The sequence below is a fragment of the Filicampus tigris genome, chromosome 2 (assembly GCF_054856515.1).
Source record: "Filicampus tigris isolate MCC_2025a chromosome 2, RoL_Ftig_1.0, whole genome shotgun sequence".
Taxonomy (NCBI): Eukaryota; Metazoa; Chordata; class Actinopteri; order Syngnathiformes; family Syngnathidae; genus Filicampus; species Filicampus tigris.
Genome location: NC_141218.1, coordinates 10,624,371 through 10,638,933, shown reverse-complemented (window position 1 = coordinate 10,638,933; position 14,563 = coordinate 10,624,371). Strand labels below are relative to the sequence as shown.

The following is a 14,563-nucleotide window of genomic DNA, read 5'->3' as shown; positions in this document are numbered from 1 at the left end:
TCATAATGACGCTATGAGGGACTCCCATTTATTTCACAGCGCTTATACACCACGTCCGAGTGGAGTAATTAAATCAACAGCGTTAGGAACGACAGTCCAACGAGAAGCCGGACTCTCGTCCCTGCCCGGAGGCGACCGCACCGAACGTCCATGTATAAGCCCTCTTTGTCCGTCTTATGCCCAGCACCGTACTACATCAAAGCGCATGTCTTAAAGATTCACATCTCCATGAAAGAATGGCCTCTGCTCAGATATGGACACCTCTGGCCTCATTTACCGCGCACGGTCCCCTTCCTGTCTCCGGGCCTCGATCCAAGTATAGAGCGCCGATGTGACGAGATCACACAGATAGGTGTGGGGACTTGAAGGCAAAGAGTTACTGCGCATCTTACCAGGAGTCTCAAAAGGCTTCTATTAAAACACGCTCAATATGCCGGTCAGGGCTTTCAAAGTGCTGCGCAGCCTCTAGCCCCGGCAAACTCAAAGGGCAACGGTGCACATTGAGTATAAGGGGAATCAGGCTCCCATTAATTTAATGAGTCTAGGGTATTAGTATGCTCTAGCCAGCTGTGAAGTCTCCCTTTTAAGGAGTTCTAAGTCGAGATCCACCATCTTGGCAGGGACAAAGGAGGAGAGCGGACGACTCGCGCTCATCTAATCTGAGATCAATTTCTCGCCGCTACCCCTCAGTGGGTGATTTCCAGTGGTTACTTAACACGTCTTTGTGAAGAGAGAACTCATCAACGGCATCTGTACTAAACACTCTATAGATCCCCAAACAGTGTGCAGTGAGAGATCAGGTGTGATGCGGAAAAAATTAGGCAATTTCATTTGATTGGTCCCAAAATTATTTACTTCAAATAAATTAAAAATTTGTTCAGAATAACAACATTTTCTATTATCATTTTTGGGCTGGGATTAAAAAAAAAATCCAAAAGTGAAGGGGGCTATGATACACGTGGTCACACACATTGTATAGAACGGTACTTATGGGTTGTGACAAAAGTGTACTTTCATTCCAATATGATATGTAATGTGTAATGCTACATATGTATATATAATAACAACATTTTCGCTGCTCACCAAGAATCATGACAGCCTCGTGAGTGAATTGATCCCAAAAAAGGTTGGGGCGAGGAACAAGTAATGAAACCCAGAAAACATTTGAGCCGTGACATTCGCAATGCGAGCCCGATGTCATTTTGACGGAAATTTCAGTTGACAACAGATAATGGATAGATTATTCTTGTCCCGCAAATTTAATATTTACCAGAATACCGAGTTTAGACTAGTGGGAACTCATAGAACAGATTGCAAAGATTTTTTTTCCCTTGAGTTCCGCTTTAAATTTGTAGTGACACAATTGAGTAAGGCACTGTTCTCAGTCTTTGCATGTCTTCAGCAATCTTCAAAAATGGACAATGTATTAAGAAAAAAACTCAAAACTCACTTTACAGTGTCTTTAAGTAATCAAGTACTTCTACATTGTTGTTGTTTTACACAAAGTATCTGTACTTCGATTTAAGTACAGATCATGAAAAATCATGAAACAGTCCCAACCTGTAATAGATTACAGATCCCCAGTTTGCCAGGACCTGTCAACCAGGAAGTAGCAGCTGCAGGATCTAATTAAAGCCATAGTAACACGGTAACATAGCTCAGTCCGACGCCACATCAAACACCAGTCCTCACGCCAGTCCGCCATCTCATCTCCGGCCCATCCGAGCCCTCTGTGACCTGCGCTCAGAGCCCACTGGGCCCTCGGCCCTGACCTGAGAGCTGCCGAGCGGTGGGGGATCCCTACTGGTGGGGGCGCGTGGTGGGTGGGGGGGGGTGGGCACCTGGAGCAGACCTACCTGCCTCTGTGAATCTGCATACCAAAGTGTGGCTATGCGTCTGGCTGCGTCTGTTTGGACTCTGACCTGCACAACAAAGAAGAGGAGAGTGTCTGGGTGAGAGGTCATTGGAGAGAGGGCAGACCTAGGGAAAACACAAGTAAGAGGCGCGTTGGCTAGACGTGATCAGAGGAGCACATGTGGCTCAGCTGAGGGAGAACCAGATGCCTAAGATGTCTTCAATAGCTCTGTCAACATACTACCTCGGCCATAAATGAATGACAGAGAGTAAAAATACTGTTGATCTGCAATGACACCCATCGGTACCAGTGGCTCGCAGTCATGTCGGTGTTCATACCAAAATATTAGGTAGACATGTGATTTATGAAGTCCAGTGCAAAGGTTTGTTTGTCCATGAGTTAGCAGGCCACTTTCTGGCGGAAGGAGGAAGTTGTTAGGTAACATTATACGATTTAATATTACTTAATATCGACACGATTCTTCATGAGGTTTCACATGATTACTCGACTTGGCAACTAGTCGACTTTACTACTTCCCATCAACATGTAAATTTGAAAGTCGACTAATAGCTAACATGGCAGCTTGTCTTCCAGTGAGCCGGTTAAGAGAAGACTTACAATTCGTCAGAGAGTACGAACATTAGCTGGTTGTGGGTCAGGATAGCATTTAGCCTAGCAAGATTTGGCTGCTCTGATCGACGCTCGTCAACACAACACACTATCATGGAACATAAGCTGAGGTCAGCTTGTTGTATTTCTAATAACTTATTTTGATGTTTTCCTGCGTCCGTCAAAATGTATTTACCTGAAACTGGACTATTGTGCAAAAAACAAGGTTGGGAGCTGCTGTACAGCGCCCCAAAAATTTCAATGACATCATCGCTTAACTTCATCGATCAACTTCAAGACAACTTTTATCACACAATAGTCAGCTACAAAAAATCTATAGTCGTTCAACCATGTCTTCTTTGTCCGTCTGATTTGATCAAACAGGAACTATCCCCCATTCAAAAACATACTCAGTCTAAATGGTCGGTATTCAAGCAAGTCAACAAATGTAAGACACACAGTTACGTAAGAAAATATAGAAATCAAAATCAATTATTGTATGTTTATTCCATCAAATGGGGAAACAGTCACATCAAGAGTCAAAGACAAAATAAACTCATCAAATATGCAGTTTTATACAGATTTGGCCCAATTTAATTTCTGTAGTTTTGACAGAAACCAACCAACAAATTATTGTTTATACTGTGAAGCAGGCTATGAATCTAATAGTACTTTAGGCTTTACAATTATTATAGGACCAACAGTGGGAATTATTGGTCAGAAGGTCTGCCTCACAGTCAAGAAGTTCTGGGTTCGAGTCTCCGCTCTATCCTTTCTTCGTGTTGTTTTCATGTTCTCACGATGCTTTTGGGCAGACAGATACTGCGCCCCCCCACACACATTTAAAAAACATGCCCTTTGGGTTTATGGAATACTTTTAATTGTCAATCATTTTGTTTTGTCTGAAAAAAATAACAAAATAAAATATCAGTCAGTGATTGAATCTACCCATTCAGTTTGCTTCTCTGTATGAACAGAATAATTGTAACTTGTACTTGCTTGTTAGAACTCTGGCGGTGCACAACAAGTGCAGTCAACACTGATTCGAATGTATAAGGAGCGTGGCAGAAGGGTGTGGGTGTTGTCTATGTGAAATGCTGCATGGCTGCTGTAATGTCACACTGTTATCTGCCATAACTAGGATGGCCACTCTCCTACAGAGCCACACTCAAATATGTATCAAATATCTCAAAACCGGCCCCGTTTGGCCATGTTATTTTTAACACGTAAACTTTATTAATACAGCACTTCTCACATGTTTAGCGTAACAGATATTATACTGTTAATACAAGAAAAATGTATCAAAACAATGAAGTCAGATTACAAGATATTTTCACTTTATAGGGACTTTAAGCATACAGACATACTGTATAAAAATAATGAAATTGCTAATGAAATGGCTATCAAAATATACTTTTCTATTATAATTTCAACCTAAAAACATACACAGATTAATAATTTTTTTTTTTTTTTTTTTTTTTTTTAGCACCAAGGCAAAAACTGCTCATAAAACACGTTTTCATTCCGATAGACTGCAGCACACGGGGCAGGTTTGGGAACGGGCCGGCCCGCGGATAGCAAAATCTGCGTATAATTGACGGCCATTAAAAACGCATTTAGTCATTCTTTTTTTTATTTTTTATTTTTTTAAACCGCACCCACCAACTGTAGCCCCTCCCTCCCCTCACTATGAAAAACTGTGATGAACCTCCAATATATTTTTTTGCATGATAAACATGGGGGGGATGGCTCCAAAAAACAAGCAAAAAACAAATAAAACAACAGCAACCCCCAAAAATATGTTACAAATATTTTTTGAAATTTTGGAAAAAAAATCGGTAAACCACTGATAGTTTTTGTCAGCAATAATAACAGTGGTCATCAGCAAATTTCAAATAGAGATGGCTGTATGTATCTCTAAACCTATCTTTAACACTAATGTCTTTCCTTTTTTTTCCAGTTTGTGCTCGAGCCAAAAACGAGGGCAGATTCAGAATCAGTGCGAAAAAATCTAGAAATCTAAAATTTGCAGACCAGTGTAATTCGACACTGATGTACCAATATTGTACCGCAACAAACCCACCATGAGGACTGTTTCTAATCTGCCTGTTACCTTTCAGTATGATGCATGAACTGCCAATATTAGCTCTCATTTAAACTGCACATTATGTTTGTCAAGACAAAATGTTGGATTGAGCTTGTGTTGGATTGCGCAGGCGTGCCTAATGTTGTGTCCAGTGGGTGTACATACGTCCTCATGTTCAAGGTGACTGACTGCGAGCGTCTCTTGTTCCTGCCGTCTCTCTTTTGCACGTTTCCCTGCCAGCCTGGTCTCTGTAGCAGTCCTCTCCCCAAACTGTGCAATCAGCAGATGTCTTTATAGTGCAGCCCACTGCCACATGCACTCCTCGCATTCTCTGCCAGTTTCATTTTGGCCACGGCTAATTCTTTTTCTCTCTCTCTCCTTTCCCAAAGATTATTCTTCCTCTTCCAAGCCAAATAGACAAGCAGACGCATTTATTTGCTGCTCCTTAACGTGGCCTCAGGTTGCCGCTTTAAGTCAGCGCTGGGAATCCACGCAGCTCAATAGACGCAGGTTGTCCGTCCCATTGTAGTGCAGAAGAGCTGATTTAAACAAACCCAAGCATTCAATGAAATCCTCCGCCCTTTGTAAAAGTGAAGTCAAACCAACTGATCCCCGTGCTGGGATAGCTTCTATTATATCGTCACAAAAGGACTGAAGAAAGACTCAACTAAGCAAAAGTTGCATTTCCACAGCGCACAAATTGAGATGAGTGAGTTGTACCTAATCATTTGAAAGGTTAGACACGGTTTTGTGTTAATAAGTGGATCTTTTTTTCCCCACAATGCGCATCACTGTTACGAAGCGAGCTGCTTGTGAATCTACAAAACCCACAGAAAAACACAACAGAAAGGTTATTTTCTTTTTTCTTTTTTTTTTTTGGACAAAACCATTTTCAGAGTTGCTAGGCTTACAAGGAAAGGGGCAGATCATATTATTCGGGGATATATTAAAAGATAAGTTGTTTTTAAATAAGTAACCCCCATCTAAAAATGTCAGTTTTCGACTAACTACACGCCAATAAATGTTCAAAATCAAAGTCGCTGGAACAGCTCCATCACCACAGCTTCGTAGCAAATCAATACACTCAAGGTTAGTAATACAGAAATAGAACTCATTCAGTCAGAAAATATCAAGTGTGTGAAAGTTTTAGTCCACCAGTTCAAAATGTGATAAAATGGTCTTAAACTGGGTTGAGAATCCCAGTGAGGAGCCTGCCTCTTGATCCCAATCCGCACCCGCTCCCCCATCCCTTTTTTTAGCTACTTTTATCTTCCACAGCAGGTAGTTTGTCACAGATGTGCTCTGAAATCCACCACATTTACTACATTTCAAATATTAATAATACAATTGTTGCAGTTGTGTTGTTGTGGGAGGAGGATTTGTATTTTATTGGACGGAGTTTTTTTCAACAAGTGTAGGGAAAGTTACAGTAGATGACCGTGTTCCTATAAACAGTACTGCAAACCGATTTATGTTTATGTCACTGTTGGGCAGAAACCAAATTTGATTAGTTTAATATTTGTTCACAAATCAATACTATTGGTCTCGCCACACGTGTGTGTGTGTGTGTGTGTGTGTGTTATTTTTACAAATTATTCAACAGTCTATAGTATTGAAAATGGCTTGCTCTCTTTGATGTTAATGGGTCAAAAAAACGTGTATTTTTTTGTTTTTGTTTACAAGGAAAGTGATGGCTTTGGAGATTCTGCCTGGTGATATTTGAAAAATGAAGTTAGATTAAAGGCATGTAACATAATGTGCTGCAAGAGTGCATTCTAGGTGCAATATTGTCACCGAGGAACTCATGTGTGATGATGTCATGATATTGATAGCATTGTGATACTATAATTATGCAATAATCAATATACTGGAAGAAATCTATCTACTTTGTCTCTTTCTCTCTATCCAAAGAGGTTAACTTGTGCCAAGTTGTGTTTTAAGCATATAAACCACTAAAAGATGTTAACTCTGAGCATAAAAAGACACTCATAATTTTAGCATCTGATAGAAAGTTGAATTAATTTTTGTCAGGATTCAAAGAAACTGAAAGCATGGAACATAATAATGTGAATATTGATTCACAATAAAAAAAAAAAAACTTGAATATGTTAATGAAGTGTGGAATTACATATATTAGTATACATCAGAGACAATATTTATATGAAATTTAATGCAGCCTTATAAAATTCAAAACTTCCTTGTCACTGTCACGGGAACAATGAAAATCAGTTGGGCATCTCACAATAAGCAGCAAAAATATGTAAGCAATTATTTACATAATTATTCACATTTGGGAGAATGTCTATAATACGACATGATAGCAGTATCAAACCTGAATCGCTATTTTGTAGTCTCCACTCCACACAAAGTCAAATTACAGGTTTGACTTTGTAATATTGAGACTAGCGAGTCATTGTGAATAAAAATAACGCTTTTGAGTGAACTTTTTTCTGTGACAAACATTTCGAAAAGCAATCTCCCACTGATAGTACTTACACGCCCGATAGTTTAACTCGACGAAACTTTCGGCGCCACACGCCTCCTGCATGCAGCATGTTAGCAACATGTCAGCAACATGTCAGCGACATGTCAGCGACATGCCAGAGATGCCTCGTCTGTCACCGTCACTGTCACATCGGTGCAAAAGGGTGGCAGACGTGCGAAGGCTCGGGCCTTCCTCGCCAAAAGGAGCCGTCCAAATAACCACTGAGGGATCACGGCGCCGTATAAATCCCAATAAAAGTTCTCCAAAGTGGAAAATAAGAAGGCAGTTAACAGAACAGCACTGAGACTTTGCTTTAAAGAGCTTATGTGACCTTTTTTTTAAAGAGCCATTCTGTTAATGTGTTAAGAGAACTTCATGAATTCACGTTTTTATGAGCCATTTTGTAAGTGTAATGAAATGGAGATAAGGAGGTGTGTGCGTGCGTGTTCGCGTGTGTGTGTGTGTGTGTGTGTGTGTGTGTGTGTGTGTGTTAGCGAGGACGTTAGACTTGCGCTCTTGGCACGCCATTTCTTTTTCACTCCATTTGGTGACAGATTGGGTTGAGATATCGTCCTATCTTGGCAGCGGTGCTCCACTCGCAAGCGTTACAAAGTCAGGGTGAGGTTTCGCACCTCGCCTGACGACCCGAGTCGACCTGGTCCCTTCAGTGAACACTTTTTGTGTTCGGGCCTTCTTTTCGGCATCTGCGGCCCAGTTTGGGAAATTGTCAAATATTGTCTCACCGGGCCAAAGGCTGTCTTTGCGCGGCTAATTGAACTCAATGAGTGCTTACTCTCATTACCCTTAATGTAGAGGAAGTGATTGTGCTCCACACTGATTGTGAGCAAAAGTCAGATCATTTTGTACGATTCCATACTTACAAGTAATTTTCATAAAGTTGCTGCTGTAAAAGACAAAATTCAAACATTGCCTCCCAGTAATACCATTTTTAATGTTGGTCATGATGGTGCTACTTGGAGAGCAAGATTTTTCTTTAGGTGGTACTTGGTGTAAAAAGTTTGTGAACTATCAATACAATGTTGAACCGTATGCGTAATTTCCTACTAAATTTCTTTGCCAACCCTAACATAAGTAACATTGAATGCACTTTTGTAGCTATCTTCTGAAAAAGCAGTCCCATATAAATGTATTTGCTCATAGCATAGCATGTGGCATAGCCTAGCATAGCACTAGGGTCACTAACTTTTTTGAAAGTGAGAGCTTCCAGTTTGAGGCACACGTTTAAAATAAAATATTTGCTCAAATTACCTTTACACATACAGTGCAGTATTTATCAATATGAAGACTCTAGCCATGCTTATGCTATCTCGCAATAATTATCAACAATAATTTAAAAAAAGCTAGCAAAAAGATAAATATTAACAAGCATGCTATTTCTATGAATCACTGCAAGGGATTACATGTAGCATATTTTACAAGGTGCAGTATGTCTCCCACTATTGGAAAACACTATAAAATAAATAATAACAATAATTAATTCCCGGGTGTTACAATTTAATTATCCCAGGCAGGTTTCTTATATAATTGTTGTCACTTTTCATAGGTAGTATGTCAGTGGCATAGGTTTCCCAACACTTTTTAAACTCACACATTGGAAATTGGGACTTGCCGGTGACACAATTGAAGAAAATATCTTGCCATACAGCGTACCAATAAACTAATGATAAAGTAGCAGACAAAACTTTCAATCAATAAATGCAACCAAATAAAAAGCAGAATGGGATTCATCCCTAATTGCAACCCAAAGTATATTTTTCTTAAATTTGTCCTTTTATGACGCTTTTGAGCCTTGCTTATTTGGTCATAAATAGCCTTCTTGCACATAACTTCCTTCCTAATAATAGTTAATTGTCCAAATTATCCAAACCGCAACTGTACTTTGCTGTCAAAGTGGTTTTCACAGCACAACAACTAATTTGCTCTTTCCTCAAACTTATTTTGGACTAAAAGCGTTGGAACCTCTTGGCTTTGCAAGTGTGTGCGTCAACGTCAAAGTCCATCAAGTGAGCACCTGCAGTAACGACGCGTGTGTGCGTGCGTGCGTGCATGCGTGCGTGCGTGCGTGCTGGTCCTGTTGTCATCCCAAGCAAATGCTGAGTGACGTGCAGCAGACATTCCAGGAGCGAGCGGCGTGGCGTGATGCGTGACAGCAAGCGGGGCTCAGACAAGTGTTGTGATGTGTTCAACATTCAGCGTTGACTTGACAAACACGTTCTCATGCTAAACATACAAAGCAAAGTCAACAAAGTCGAAGCAGCCCACACTCACTCATTTGAATACAAGTCCTGATGAAGAAGTAATAGCAGGGAGTGAATTGTATTTACAAATTCTGTCCAATCACCTTGATGAAATTCAAATGACAAATAGAGATGACCTAAATTATAAGTATGTCATTGGAAGGTAGCCCGGAGAGCAAACTGCAGGCTTCATCAGGATAGGCCTGAAATACGAGGGGACTTTAATTTGACAGTGTGAAATTGGAGCACCTTTAGAGGACATCTTTGTGATTTTTCTCTTGTCAGCAGCTCACATTTGTCTCATGAATCTTTTCTTTTTTTCTTTTCTTCCTTTCCCCCCCGACTAAAAAAAGTACAGCGAAACGGTGGTGAGCTCATCAAGGCGAAATTTGAAATCTTTCAGGTGAGGCCATAATAAACTGGACCATCTTTTATTTTAAAAAAGGCAGATTTTCCCCCCCCCCTCATTTTACCTTACCGATTAGGCTAATTGTCATATCACCCCCATTTTTATGTTCCAAATGTTCAAATTTCAAATAATCCTTCTGAAATTTAACAAAATAACTACAGAAACACCCAAAACATTATCACGAAAAAAAAGTGCTTACGATCCCACTGGTTATTTTTTTTTTCTCTCACGCTCACAATCAAATTAAAAGTGCCTGGAAAGAAATAATACATTTTTGCCCTACGCACAATGATTTCAAATAATAATGATATATAATAATGAAGCATGCTCACATTTTGTGCCATAAAACTTGATCATACTTAAAAACGTAATAGTAGTAATAATAATAATAATAATAATGGTAATGTTAATGAGCTGTCACTTATATAGCGCTTTTCTAATAATATCAATGATGATAATAATAATAATGATATTTTGTGTTTGCACATTTTTTCCAAGCGAAAGACATTTTGACAAAGTGCAAATGCTGCACCTACGATATATTGATATTTGAATTGTGTACAATGTTTTGTGCTTTCAGTATGATTTTGTAGTGAAAATATGAAATACATTACTCTAATTAAAAAGACACTGTGAGTATTTATTATGACTGTTTTATCAAATGCGGTAAAAGTAGAATAATTATGAAACCTACCAAGCAGGCAGCGTGACGTAAATATTACAATATTTTCACTTTTAATTTCGACGACTTGAACTTGAATCAACAAATAGCCTGTGACGTCAATTTTGAAAATAGTCTATATTTTAATTATAATTCCCAATTTATTTCTAAACGATGGCCAGTTTCTGAGTGGCGCGTGAATTAATGAACCCTTTCTCCAGTTTACATAAAAAATGAAAAAAAAAAATCTGATGCACTTGCTGTAGTTTGTGTAATAGTTTGCTGAACATGCCATCTGTTTTCAAATTGTATTGACTTAATTTTTTATTTTTACTTTTGTAAAACTTGAAATTGGTGATTGAAATTCATGAGCTCTGGAGTTGAAGGTGGACCATTCTTTCATTTGCTTCTTCAAGAGCCTTATGTCTGCCCGCTTCCATCATCAACAATTATTAGTATGCAAGCATAAATGCAAGCTGCAGTTGCTGATCAAAAGCAAAAATAAAAAATAAATACAACAATTGAGTCCAATCAGATCTTATGTGCAATTCGTCTCAGTTTGCAACAATGCGCCATCTGTTTGGTTGATTCAAGCAGCAGCAACCTCCCATCTTCTTATTAGCGCACTTGTTCAACATAAAACATCTTTTTGCACTGTAATGAGTGTGCAACAAATCAAATAAATCATTTTGAAACATTGGTGATTTAATTAAGAAAACAGATCACGTCATAGCAATTTCAAGAATTTTCTGTCATCCATTTGTGTTAGAATCATCTCAAAAGGCTCAAAAAAATAAAAGTGACATCTTTCTTGTCTTTGTTTCTTTGTAACTTCAAGCAAACTACGCCTCTCTAAAAAAAAAAAAAAAAAAATCTATTTACCTCCATCCACATTTGAAATGTACGAAAAAAGTAAAAGTATAGCGAGGGAAGAAAGTTAGCAGTCCTCTGCCTTTCTATGAGGCTTCCAAAGAAAACTCTCTCACATGATTACTCAAAGTTAACCTTACGCAAGGGGAGGGAGGGGGGAAAAAAGGCGTTTGAAGACTTTCCTTGTGTCATACTAGCAAGTGCTTTCAACTGCGACGACTCAAACAGACTTTCATATGAAGCTGTCACATCAGTCATCACCAAACTCCACATTCTGCCTCAAAATATTTATGTAATCACCCATTCTAATAGAGAAATTTGTGTTATTTTATTTACACCCGCTTCCCAAATTCACGCTGGCGGAAAATTAAATAAAAGTCCGTTGCGTGTGGCGGACATAATTGAGACCATTTAATATCTAAAACAAACTTTTCTGTGTGTGTGTTTGTTTCTTGTATTTATTTATTTATATATGTATTTTATTTGCAGCACAGGGCAGGGGGCGGGGTGCTTTTGGTGTAAAGCTTCAAAGAGCAACAGCTCCATTTTCTTCCCTGTTCGCTTAGCAACAGCGGCCATTTTGTCTGCATTTGCATTGATCCAACCTGCGCTCTGTTATCATGCCCACATTTTAAATACTGTACTTATTTTTTTCATCTTTACCATTGCAAGCCACCATTTTGGTTATTTGAATTGTGCACAAGATTTTAAGTCACTCCTAAAAGATTAATAGATTTTTTTTTTCTTCTACAGTGGTATAGGGGAGGTGCGCATTCACATAATGGGCTGATCCCTTCTTTAGCGTGCCCGTCAACCACCCGCTGCCGCCGCCACCAGTGCACAGACAGCCGAGCACAGCTGAAATTCAGCTGGCCATGCGTCACCTCGCCTTGTTTACTCGAGCGGGACTACCGCAACCCTTCCCGGTTCCTCGGCCCAAGCCTGGCGGGTCTGCTCGGCCGTCTCGTTCTCTTTGAAATGCCTATAAATGTCTATAATTCACTCTGATGCCATCAATTAGTTATAATTCTTCCAATTAGCGCCTTCCTTTTCCACATGGCTGTAATAATTTACTTGGAATTGATATATTTTTAATTATGCTTGCACAGTTGGCATGCCATGCCAGGAGGTTACTTTTTTCCCCCTCTCTTGCTCCGCAAAGTAGCATCTCAGGTGACCGTGAGACAGTCAGCAAACACACACTCACGTTCATAAACAGACTGACAGCATGATTTGTATGTGCAGTTCCTCACAAGCTGCTGGCTAGGCCTGACCCTTCTAACTACTGAGGCACGTTCAGGTACCTATGGCAATTATTTTGACCTTTTAACAGCTAGATGGTGATTCTCATGAATTCTAGGACACGTGATGTAATTACAAATACTGTATCTACAATTCAGCGTAAGACTAGCTAGCTAGCTAGCTAGCCACTATGTGAATTACAGATATATGCAACCTGATAGGAGGCATCTGTGTCTTCAGTTTGAGATATTTACAATAGGATTCTAACGAGTCAAAATTTCTTTCCAGGAATACTTTTTCCTATTCACCTTATTTCAAGTTATCTTAAATGAAGTTTGAAGCAGATGGAAATACGCTGTGTATATCTGCAACTGAATTGAAGATATCTGTAAGTACTTGAGAGTTTACATTTGGATTCTGGATTCAGACTAATTTGAATTTATATAATGCCCCGGACCCTAAGCCGCCCCCCCCCCCCTCAGATATCCTAAATTAAGTTTGAACTGGGCCAAATGATGTAGATATCTAGTCAAAATGTCAATGTAGGTATCTCAAACTGGAGTCACAATACATCTCATCTCAGTTGTAGCATCTGAAATTCACTATCAAATTGTCTGTAATGGGAAGAGACATGAAGGGCATGAAGTGTCATCATTTGCACTGCCGAAATGGTATTGCAGATATCTGTAATTCAGTTTTGACTGGGCAAAATTGAGTTACAGATCTCACAGTTGTGTGTTTGAGTGACTCAATATGTAATTTCATGAACTACATTTTACTTAGAGTAGTAGAGATAGCTAAAGTTACAGTAAATGAGGAATCCACTTGAAATCGGTACCCAACGTGGTGCCCCCACCTTGCCCCTCACCCCCACACACACACACACACAAACATATGGACATGTGAGCCCGCAGACTCACCTCCACACTGCAGGGACACATCCACAGAGAGAACCCAAGCTTCGGCCAAAATGTCCATGTTCTTGCCACACAGGGTCACCACACATGTGCAATCGTGGTGGGCGTCGAGGGGGGTTGGGGGTCCACGGAATCGGGCCGCAACCCAAATTTCCCAAATACAGAAAGGATCCCGAGACGGTGCTCAGGTTGCGAAGTGGACACTGGACTAAATCAGGCCCGGCCCGGCTCAGGATGGGGAGCGCCATGGGAGCGGGAGGCGGCTCTATGGCCAGGATTTTGGGGAAGGATTATGGATTGAGACGTACAGCTGGGAGGCTAAAGTTACACTTTTCATTAGCACTACCGAGGGGGTCCTGCCTGCTTTTGGGAAGCTGGTCCCATTTGTGAGGACCTCGCAGACCCCCACCTCAACCACCACCCGCCTGCCTTTCCTTCGGAATTGTTGTCATTCTGCAGAGGCATTCTTCACCTGAGGATAATTGTTTTTGATTTGGCCAAAACCGGAAGGGACGTGCTGTTATACTTTTTTGTTTTTGTGCCAGGAATGAAAAAATATGAAGGGGTGGTGGGGGGTTGGGGGGGGGGGGGGGGGGTTATTGTGAAAAGTAGTCATTCACCAAAAGAACAAGAGTAGAGAGAAAGAGAGAGAGAGTGAGGGTGAGAGAGAGAAAGAGAGAGAGAGAGCAGTATGCCCCCTTCTGGCTCTTTTCTTCTGCAGCTCTTTTCTTCTCTTCTTTCCCTGCCGTTTGGAGATGTGAAGAAATGTCTTTTGATCAGCTCTGACAGAGGCCGGGCCATGTGAAGAGGGTTGCTGGCGGGTGCTCTGCCAATCCGTGCAAGGCAAAAATGCCCCTAATAAGAGAGTAATAAGCTAACGATTGGCGGGCGTCTGTCTGATCCGCGTTGTGGGAAGGGCCTGTGCCAGGGCACCCAACGCCGTCTGACGTGTAGCCACCTTTGGAACTCTTTGCCAGGTCAGCGGCTTTCACCTGCGTGGACGCTCCCATATGCTCCCTCACCGCTGGCACAAGGAGCCCGCATTAAATTTCCACAGCCTGGTGGCTGCAATGCTATTGAATTCTTCAGTTTTGAGTGTGTTTGTTGTTTGGGCAGAATAATGTTTAAAAAAAAACTCCGGTAGGGCTGGGTGATATGACTGAAAAGTATA

At 40.5% G+C, this 14,563-nt stretch overlaps 1 long non-coding RNA gene across 1 annotated transcript in view; it reads right to left on the bottom strand.

The window, feature by feature from the left end:
* LOC147151348 (uncharacterized) overlaps nucleotides 1–13,757 on the bottom strand; it is a 42,385-nt gene extending 28,628 nt beyond the window's left edge. The window contains exons 1-2 of the long non-coding RNA XR_015083330.1: nucleotides 13,396–13,757; nucleotides 1,857–1,922 (exon numbers count right to left, since the gene is read on the bottom strand). This is a non-coding gene — a long non-coding RNA (uncharacterized LOC147151348). The remainder of the gene's footprint in view (nucleotides 1–1,856; nucleotides 1,923–13,395) is intronic.
* Nucleotides 13,758–14,563: the final 806 nt, after the last annotated feature.